We start from the raw sequence: 11,584 nt of genomic DNA, 5'->3' as shown, positions 1-11,584 counted from the left end.
CTCACACTTGGTATTCTGAAAGTGCCAGCATACCTATGAGGGGAGTGTTAGTAGTTGTAGGTTTCTATACGGTGTCTAGCTGTAAAGAGCAGTCTGAATGTATAAGGGGGGGGGGGACTGCGGCATGGTCAATTATTTATTTTTGTTTAACCAGGCGAGTCGGTAAAGAACAAATTCTCATTTACAATGATGGCCTGGGGACAAGACTAATGGCCACTTGGTGAGAGTGAGAAATAATGAGATTGCCTCTTCTCTTCAGTCTCCTCCATGCGCTCCAAGTGGCACCCTATTCTCTATAATAGTGTCCTATCTTTTGACCAGAGTGCTATGGGCCCTGATCAAAAGTAGGGCACTCTAAAGACAAATCGGGTTCCATTTGGGATGTTTCCTTGGTGACCCTACCTCTCGTTGCTCTGCAGTGGGTGTGACTGCGCCACTGTGACTGTTACCAAGGGGACATTCATGAGGGGGGGACTTAGTTAATATGAGTGTTAACTCAGCACTATATGTTAAACACATCAAGTGGGTGTCCATCCTAGGGCTCCCATTACAACAACACTAACCTCCTCTCTTTTTTTACATCAGCATTAGAGCAGAGTAATTGACATTTTACTCTCGGGTCACACGTGCCCAAAGTAGAACCTAAAGGAAATGAGTTGTTTCTATAAAAACGTCATTATTTTAGGGTATTCTGCTTCTTTTTAAACCAGGGTTGTAATGATGAAGCACCAAACAGGGAGGCAGAGCGTACCCTTTAAACGTGCCCAGAGGGGCAGAGCGTACCCTTTAAACGTGCCCAGAGGGGCAGAGCGTACCCTTTAAACGTGCCCAGAGGGGCAGAGCGTACCCTTTAAACGTGCCCAGAGGGGCAGAGCGTACCCTTTAAACGTGCCCAGAGGGGCAGAGCGTACCCTTTAAACGTGCCCAGAGGGGCAGAGCGTACCCTTTAAACGTGCCCAGAGGGGCAGAGCGTACCCTTTAAACGTGCCCAGAGGGGCAGAGCGTACCCTTTAAACGTGCCCAGAGGGGCAGAGCGTACCCTTTAAACGTACCCAGAGGGGCAGAGCGTACCCTTTAAACGTACCCAGAGGGGCAGAGCGTACCCTTTAAACGTGCCGAGGGGCAGAGCGTACCCTTTAAACGTACCCAGAGGGGCAGAGCGTACCCTTTAAACGTGCCCAGAGGGGCAGAGCGTACCCTTTAAACGTGCCCAGAGGGGCAGAGCGTACCCTTTAAACGTGCCCAGAGGGGCAGAGCGTACCCTTTAAACGTGCCCAGAGGGGCAGAGCGTACCCTTTAAACGTGCCCAGAGGGGCAGAGCGTACCCTTTAAACGTGCCCAGAGGGGCAGAGCGTACCCTTTAAACGTGCCCAGAGGGGCAGAGCGTACCCTTTAAACGTGCCCAGAGGGGCAGAGCGTACCCTTTAAACGTGCCCAGAGGGGCAGAGCGTACCCTTTAAACGTGCCCAGAGGGGCAGAGCGTACCCTTTAAACGTGCCCAGAGGGGCAGAGCGTACCTTTTAAAGAAAAGCATAATGCGTCGTCATAAAACACAACAAAAGAAAAATGTCACAATGAGACGATTCGTCTATAGAGCATTTCAATTAAACCTATTTATTTAACAAGGCAAGTCAGAATGACGGCCTACCTCGGGCCAAACCCGAACGACGCTGGGCAAATTGTGCGCCGTCCTCCGGGACTGGTTATGACTGCAGTGACGCTTCTTGCAGACTGCTGCGCTACGCGGGAGCACAATTTTAAAAGGGAGACTCGGTGACAATGAACAGTGATGAAACTACAGATGTCATAGAAGATCAAGTCAAGTGTAGACCTTACCTCGGTTAGTGCAGTTATAGGCGTGCCATACAGATGGCGTGTGATCGTCGCGTGACAACAAACGTAGTCGTTCCACGGTTTATATCCATATCGCTGAGCGTACCTTTAATAATGGTTAAAAAAAAAAATGCCACACCCTCTTAGCTCAGACCACACCTACAACACACAATAACCACACCCACAACACACTGTTTGGTATGCTTTGTAATTTTAATTCCCGTAATTTCATTTGTTTTTAAATGCAGACACATTTTTTTTTTAAATCTTTTTTTTCCACAAAAAAACATTTCAACTTAAAACTTTACGGTACAATTATTATGCAAGTCAGAAGAGCTTTAGTCTTAGCTGAAGCTCAGGCTTGGAGGAGGGACTGAATATCAAACGGGTTAAACAGTGAAGCAGTATAAAGACGACATCGAGCAGTACACAGCTAGCAATACCTAGTGGACAAAGCTCTGTCTGCACCCTCAGTAGAGACAGCTAGCGCTACCTAGTGGACAAAGTGAGGACTGGAACCGTTTCATCCTCGGGAGCAGCAGCAGTGCTAGCCTGGAAATCCATCCTGAATTCAGCTCCCTTTATTACAGTGGTGAAACCATTCTAAAACGTAGCGTGATTCAGTCTGGCTTTCTGGGCTAAAAGCAACAGCGCCACCACGTGGGGAGACAATACCGTTACACCCATCCACCCTGAGAAGAACAGTGTCTCTACAGAGAGAGAGAGAGAGAGAGAGAGAGAGAGAGAGAGAGACAGCGGTGCAGTCACAACAAGCAGCTTCATCTAATATTAACGTTCAGAAAATAAACCCTTTGTCACATTCTGTTCTGTTCCCGCAGAACTGAGAGAGGGGTTGGCTGTCTGCTATCACACGTCGGCATGGTAACAACACAGGAGGCTGCTGATTGGAGGACGGCTCATAATAATGTCTGGAACGGAGCAAATGGAACGGCATCAAAACACCTGGAAACCATGGAAACCATGTGTTTGATACCATTCCGCTGATGTCGCTCCAGTCATTACCACGAGCCAGTCCTCCCCAATTAAGGTGCCACCTGTGGGTAACAAACTGTCACCAACTCCCAATGGGCAACTACATCAGCCACTGGTTATTGTTTTGATTGATGATCGGTAGCTAATATTGATTGATCAAAATGTGGTCCCTCTCTACCTTGAGCGGTGCATCAGCCTATCAGGACTGAGAATGCATGAAAATAAGAATGACCAAGTGTGTCCCAAAAGGGTCTCAATCTATGGAAGCAGATGAATGCCAAAATGTTGGCAGGAATAAGCCTTCATAGCCCACAGAGCAACTCAGTGTTTGTCAAAGGAAAAGGAACATGAGCCGCTAGAGCGAAAGCCGCCTCCGGCAAAACCCCATTTCAGATAATCTCCCGTCTACAGACCTATTCTGAGAAGAGCTGATTTGAGACCAGCCCTTAAGTGTTACCAGTCTAAGCTCTGTCCTTAGTGATACTGATTTCAGGCCTGCTGTTAACTTATGGGCCAGACGTGGATGGTAAAAAAAAAAACAGTGTAATATATATAGGCTTTCTGTTTCCATTTCCTACTTTTCAAACAAGTGACCCCAGTCTGGCCGCTCATCAAAGCGGTATAGGGAAACAAAATTACAAAGTGTTTTTTATCTAAAATAAAAATGGTCATTTAAAAGTCTGCATCTATATCGGCAAACTGACACGCCATCTAACGTAAGGCGAGGAGAGCGCACTGGGTTAGAGTCGAACCGTGGTCAATCGCGTTGGAACGGAGGAGATTGTTTTTCCTGTGTCGTCACGTCCACTTCCTGGTTGAGGGCTAGGTTTAAAATGAACAAAGGTTAAGACAATAGGATTCTAATATTCCATAAATCTTTGCATAAATACGGAACAAGTCTAAACAATGGGACTAGCAATGTGAGTCAAAATGACAAAGTGACTGTTCGCAGTAGCCTATAGAAAGTTTGCCAACCAAAGTGGAAAAAAAAGACACAATCGTAGTGAATTTCCCGCTAACTACACAGCCAACACATAGGATAACTGTTTTACTGTTATTCATAAAAAAAATAAAAAAAATAAAATGGTCACTTTATTACTTGATTTTCACGACCGCTAATCCTGTAGAATCAGCAACGGTGCTGGTCAAATGAAAATATTTATTTTCTAACATTTCGCATTGAAAATTGTCTTAACCTTTGTTACCTAGGTTACAGGCGATAGCGTCATAGCCTAAGACCCGTTGCCAGCGATCTCCCATTGGTTCCCAGCGCATTCCGCCACCCTCACGGTGTATGGAGTGCTTCACTCAGATGGTAGAAAAATATAGTCTATTTATTCTCTTCATTGTTTACATCGCAGCCAGACATGTGGCGTTAACACAGCAGTGTAGAGGCTTTCAGGATAACTAGCACTACAAGAGAAGAAAAAAAAAAACCATGAGGGCAATGAGACGTCAGCAACTCTCGTCTAGACACTTCAGGTTATTTTTTTGTCTTACTTGCACTTGATAATTCATGGTTAATAATAGTAATTATTATAGTTGTCTTTTCATTGGCATTATTTGGCAACACGTTTGTATATTTTTTTTGTTTGTTTTGAGGTACTTTACAATACGGTTACGATGTAAATTCCACAGTACTTAGAAATGACTGTATCAATCACACAGTAAAACACTACTTTACAAGGTAAATGGCCACTTCAGAATATATGTTTTCATGACAAATAACGCAGCACAACGAAAGAAAAATACTAAATAAAATAACAGCGACTCCTCGCATTGGGGGGGGGGGGGGGGGGGTTGTTCAGATTTGAAAAACAAAGCCACACTTTCATTAATTTGTTCATTTACAAGTGAGGTGACTCTGATAAAAATGCTGGTGATGACCAATACAACTGCAAAAAAACTCAATATAAACCCGAGTTGGACAGAGGGCTTACTTGCCACAAACCCTGTTTTAACATGGGCAGAGACATTGATATGTGCCCTTTATCCAACTCTATGCCTCCATGTCTTGTATGAGCTACAGGTACCTCCATATTAGCCCCTGATATCAGACCTATAACCCCCCATATTATTACTCCTGATATCAGACCTATCCCCCCTCAATGTCACTCCTGATATCAGACCTATCCCCCCTCAATGTCACCCCTGATGTCAGACCTATCACCCCCCTCCTTATTGTCACTCCTGATATCAGACCTATCCCCCCTCAATGTCACTCCTGATATCAGACCTATCCCCTCTCAATGTCACTCCTGATATCAGACCTATCCCCCTTCAATGTCACTCCTGATATCAGACCTATCCCCCCTCAATGTCACTCCTGATATCAGACCTATCCCCCTTCAATGTCACTCCTGATATCAGACCTATCACCCCCCCTCAATGTCACTCCTGATATCAGACCTATCCCCCCTCCTCAATGTCACTCCTGATATCAGACCTATCCCCCCTCCATAATGTCACTCCTGATATCAGACCTATCCCCCCTCAATGTCACTCCTGATATCAGACCTATCCCCCCTCAATGTGACTCCTGATATCAGACCTATCCCCCTTCAATGTCACTCCTGATATCAGACCTATCCCCCCTCAATGTCACTCCTGATATCAGACCTATCACCCCCCTCCTTATTGTCACTCCTGATATCAGACCTATCCCCCCTCAATGTCACTCCTGATATCAGACCTATCCCCCCTCAATGTCACTCCTGATATCAGACCTATCCCCCCTCAATGTCACTCCTGATATCAGACCTATCCCCCCTCAATGTCACTCCTGATATCAGACCTATCCCCCCTCAATGTCACTCCTGATATCAGACCTATCCCCCTTCAATGTCACTCCTGATATCAGACCTATCCCCCCTCAATGTCACTCCTGATATCAGACCTATCCCCCTTCAATGTCACTCCTAAAATCAGACCTATCCCCCTTCAATGTCACTCCTGATGTCAGACCTATCTCCCCTCAATGTCACTCCTGATATCAGACCTATCCCCCCTCAATGTCACTCCTGATATCAGACCTATCCCCCCTCAATGTCACTCCTGATATCAGACCTATCCCCCCTCAATGTCACTCCTGATATCAGACCTATCCCCCCTCAATGTCACTCCTGATATCAGACCTATCCCCCCTCAATGTCACTCCTGATATCAGACCTATCCCCCTCCTCAATGTCACTCCTGATATCAGACCTATCACCCCCCTCCTTAAGGTCACTCCTGATATCAGACCTATCCCCCCTCAATGTCACTCTTGATATCAGACCCATCCCCCCTCAATGTGACTCCTGGTATCAGACCTATCCCCCCTCAATGTCACTCCTGATATCAGACCTATCCCCCCTCAATGTCACTCCTGATATCAGACCTATCAACCCCCCCTCATTGTCACTCCTGATATCAGACCTATCCCCCCTCAATGTCACTCCTGATATCAGACCTTTCCCCCCTCAATGTGACTCCTGGTATCAGACCTATCCCCCCTCAATGTGACTCCTGGTATCAGACCTATCCCCTCTCAATGTCATTCCTGATATCAGACCTATCCCCTCTCAATGTCACTCCTGGTATCAGACCTATCCCCTCTCAATGTCATTCCTGATATCAGACCTATCCCCTCTCAATGTCACTCCTGATATCAGACCTATCCCCTCTCAATGTCATTCCTGATATCAGACCTATCCCCTCTCAATGTCACTCCTGATATCAGACCTATCCCCTCTCAATGGCACTCCTGATATCAGACCTATCCCCCCTCAATGTCACTCCTGATATCAGACCTATCACCCCTCAATGTGACTCCTGATATCAGACCTATCCCCCCTCAATGTCACTCCTGATATCAGACCTATCACCCCCTCCTTATTGTCACTCCTGATATCAGACCTATCCCCCTCAATGTCACTCCTGATATCAGACCTATCCCCTCTCAATGTCATTCCTGATATCAGACCTATCCCCTCTCAATGTCACTCCTGATATCAGACCCATCCCCTCTCAATGGCACTCCTGATATCAGACCTATCCCCTCACAATGTCACTCCTGATATCAGACCTATCCCCCCTCAATGTGACTCCTGGTATCAGACCTATCACCCCTCCTTATTGTCACTCCTGATATCAGACCTATCCCCCCTCCTTAATGTCACTCCTGATATCAGACCTATCCCCCCTCAATGTCACTCCTGATATCAGACCTATCACCCCTCAATGTCACTCCTGATATCAGACCTATCCCCCCTCAATGTCACTCCTGATATCAGACCTATCCCCCCTCAATGTCACTCCTGATATCAGACCTATCCCCCCTCAATGTCACTCCTGATATCAGACCTATCCCCCTTCAATGTCACTCCTGATATCAGACCTATCCCCCCTCAATGTCACTCCTGATATCAGACCTATCACCCCCACAATGTCACTCCTGATATCAGACCTATCCCCCCTCAATGTCACTCCTGATATCAGACCTATCCCCCCTCCTTAATGTCACTCCTGATATCAGACCTATCCCCCCTCAATGTCACTCCTGATATCAGACCTATCCCCCCTCAATGTCACTCCTGATATCAGACCTATCCCCCTTAATGTCACTCCTGATATCAGACCTATCCCCCCTCAATGTCACTCCTGATATCAGACCTATCCCCCCTTAATGTCACTCCTGATATCAGACCTATCACCCCCCCCTCAATGTCACTCCTGATATCAGACCTATCCCCCCTCAATGTCACTCCTGATATCAGACCTATCCCCTCTCAATGTCACTCCTGATATCAGACCTATCCCCCTTCAATGTCACTCCTGATATCAGACCTATCCCCCCTCAATGTCACTCCTGATATCAGACCTATCCCCCTTCAATGTCACTCCTGATATCAGACCTATCACCCCCCTCAATGTCACTCCTGATATCAGACCTATCCCCCCTCCTCAATGTCACTCCTGATATCAGACCTATCCCCCCTCCATAATGTCACTCCTGATATCAGACCTATCACCCCCCCTCAATGTCACTCCTGATATCAGACCTATCCCCCCTCCTCAATGTCACTCCTGATATCAGACCTATCACCCCTCCTTATTGTCACTCCTGATATCAGACCTATCACCCCCCTCCTTATTGTCACTCCTGATATCAGACCTATCCCCCCTCAATGTCACTCCTGATATCAGACCTATCCCCCCTCAATGTGACTCCTGATATCAGACCTATCCCCCCTCAATGTCACTCCTGATATCAGACCTATCACCCCCCTCCTTATTGTCACTCCTGATATCAGACCTATCCCCCCTCAATGTCACTCCTGATATCAGACCTATCCCCCCTCAATGTGACTCCTGATATCAGACCTATCCCCCTTCAATGTCACTCCTGATATCAGACCTATCCCCCCTCAATTTCACTCCTGATATCAGACCTATCACCCCCCTCCTTATTGTCACTCCTGATATCAGACCTATCCCCCCTCAATGTCACTCCTGATATCAGACCTATCCCCCCTCAATGTCACTCCTGATATCAGACCTATCCCCCCTCAATGTCACTCCTGATATCAGACCTATCCCCCCTCAATGTCAATCCTGATATCAGACCTATCCCCCTTCAATGTCACTCCTGATATAAGACCTATCCCCCCTCAATGTCACTCCTGATATCAGACCTATCCCCCTTCAATGTCACTCCTGATATCAGACCTATCCCCCTTCAATGTCATTCCTGATATCAGACCTATCCCCCCTCAATGTCACTCCTGATATCAGACCTATCCCCCCTCAATGTCACTCCTGATATCAGACCTATCCCCCCTCAATGTCACTCCTGATATCAGACCTATCCCCCCCTCAATGTCACTCCTGATATCAGACCTATCCCCCCTCAATGTCACTCCTGATATCAGACCTATCCCCCCTCAATGTCACTCCTGATATCAGACCTATCCCCCTCCTCAATGTCACTCCTGATATCAGACTTATCACCCCCCTCCTTAAGGTCACTCCTGATATCAGACCTATCCCCCCTCAATGTCACTCTTGATATCAGACCCATCCCCCCTCAATGTGACTCCTGGTATCAGACCTATCCCCCCTCAATGTCACTCCTGATATCAGACCTATCCCCCCTCAATGTCACTCCTGATATCAGACCTATCAACCCCCCCTCATTGTCACTCCTGATATCAGACCTATCCCCCCTCAATGTCACTCCTGATATCAGACCTTTCCCCCCTCAATGTGACTCCTGGTATCAGACCTATCCCCCCTCAATGTGACTCCTGGTATCAGACCTATCCCCTCTCAATGTCATTCCTGATATCAGACCTATCCCCTCTCAATGTCACTCCTGATATCAGACCTATCCCCTCTCAATGTCATTCCTGATATCAGACCTGTCCCCTCTCAATGTCACTCCTGATATCAGACCTATCCCCTCTCAATGGCACTCCTGATATCAGACCTATCCCCTCTCAATGTCACTCCTGATATCAGACCTATCCCCTCTCAATGTGACTCCTGATATTAGACCTATCACCCCTCCTTATTGTCACTCCTGATATCAGACCTATCCCCCCTCAATGTGACTCCTGGTATCAGACCTATCCCCTCTCAATGTCACTCCTGATATCAGACCTATCCCCTCTCAATGGCACTCCTGATATCAGACCTATCCCCCCTCAATGTCACTCCTGATATCAGACCTATCACCCCTCAATGTGACTCCTGATATCAGACCTATCCCCCCTCAACATCACTCCTGATATCAGACATATCACCCCCTCCTTATTGTCACTCCTGATATCAGACCTATCCCCCCTCAATGTCACTCCTGATATCAGACCTATCCCCTCTCATTGTCATTCCTGATATCAGACCTATCCCCTCTCAATGTCACTCCTGATATCAGACCTATCCCCTCTCAATGGCACTCCTGATATCAGACCTATCCCCTCTCAATGTCACTCCTGATATCAGACCTATCCCCCCTCAATGTGACTCCTGGTATCAGACCTATCACCCCTCCTTATTGTCACTCCTGATATCAGACCTATCCCCCCTCCTTAATGTCACTCCTGATATCAGACCTATCCCCCCTCAATGTCACTCCTGATATCAGACCTATCACCCCTCAATGTCACTCCTGATATCAGACCTATCCCCCCTCAATGTCACTCCTGATATCAGACCTATCCCCCCTCAATGTCACTCCTGATATCAGACCTATCCCCCCTCAATGTCACTCCTGATATCAGACCTATCCCCCTTCAATGTCACTCCTGATATCAGACCTATCCCCCCCCAATGTCACTCCTGATATCAGACCTATCCCCCCTCAATGTCACTTCTGATATCAGAGCTATCACCCCCCAATGTCACTCCTGATATCAGACCTATCCCCCCTCCTTAATGTCACTCCTGATATCAGACCTATCCCCCCTCAATGTCACTCCTGATATCAGACCTATCCCCCTTAATGTCACTCCTGATATCAGACCTATCCCCCCTCAATGTCACTCCTGATATCAGACCTATCCCCCCTTAATGTCACTCCTGATATCAGACCTATCCCCCCTTAATGTCACTCCTGATATCAGACCTATCACCCCCCCCTCAATGTCACTCCTGATATCAGACCATCCCCCCTTATTGTCACTCCTGATATCAGACCTATCACCCCCCCCCCCCCCCCCCCCCCTCAATGTCACTCCTGGTATCAGTGGGGGCTACTATACTGTTGACAGAGGTGGGTGGGGGACGGTGTGTGATTGGCTACTATACTGTTGACAGAGGTTGGTGGGGGACGGTGTGTGATTGGCTACTATACTGTTGACAGAGGTTGGTGGGGGACGGTGTGTGATTGGCTACTATACTGTTGACAGAGGTGGGTGGGGGACGGTGTGTGATTGGCTACTATACAGTTGACAGAGGTGGGTGGGGGACGGTGTGTGATTGGTTACTATACAGTTGACAGAGGTGGGTGGGGGACGGTGTGTGATTGGCTACTATACTGTTGACAGAGGTGGGTGGGGGACGGTGTGTGATTGGCTACTATACTGTTGACAGAGGTTAGTGGGGGATGGTGTGTGATTGGCTACTATACTGTTGACAGAGGTGGGTGGGAGACGGTTGTGTGATTGGCTACTATACTGTTGACAGAGGTTGGTGGAGGACGGTGTGTGATTGGCTACTATACTGTTGACAGAGGTTGGTGGAGGACGGTGTGTGATTGGCTACTATACTGTTGATCCACTTCCAACACTTGTCTTGTCTTGGAACAAACAGACAACAGGAAATCTGGAACAAACAGACAACAGGAAATCTGGAACGAACAGACAGGGTGTTCCACTCTCATGTTCGGGGGTGCATTCTCCGACCACGTTCTCTTGAGTACGTTCATGTGAGGACAAAGTGTGGAGAATGTAAAAAAACAAACATTCAATTTGAGAAGCATTCCCCTCTTGTGTATTACCTCACGCTGCACCTCCCCTAGTGTATTACCTCACGCTGCACCTCCCCTACTGTATTACCTCACACTGCTCCTCCCCCTACTGTATTACCTCACGCTGCACCTCCCCTAGTGTATTACCTCACGCTGCACCTCCCCTACTGTATTACCTCACGCTGCACCTCCCCCTACTGTATTACCTCACGCTGCACCTCCCCTACTGTATTACCTCACGCTGCACCTCCCCTAGTGTATTACCTCACGCTGCACCTCCCCTAGTGTATTACCTCACGCTGCACCTCC

The sequence above is a fragment of the Oncorhynchus clarkii genome, chromosome 6, assembly GCF_045791955.1.
Source record: "Oncorhynchus clarkii lewisi isolate Uvic-CL-2024 chromosome 6, UVic_Ocla_1.0, whole genome shotgun sequence".
NCBI lineage: Eukaryota > Metazoa > Chordata > Actinopteri > Salmoniformes > Salmonidae > Oncorhynchus > Oncorhynchus clarkii.
Note: the sequence above shows the minus strand (reverse complement) of the source record.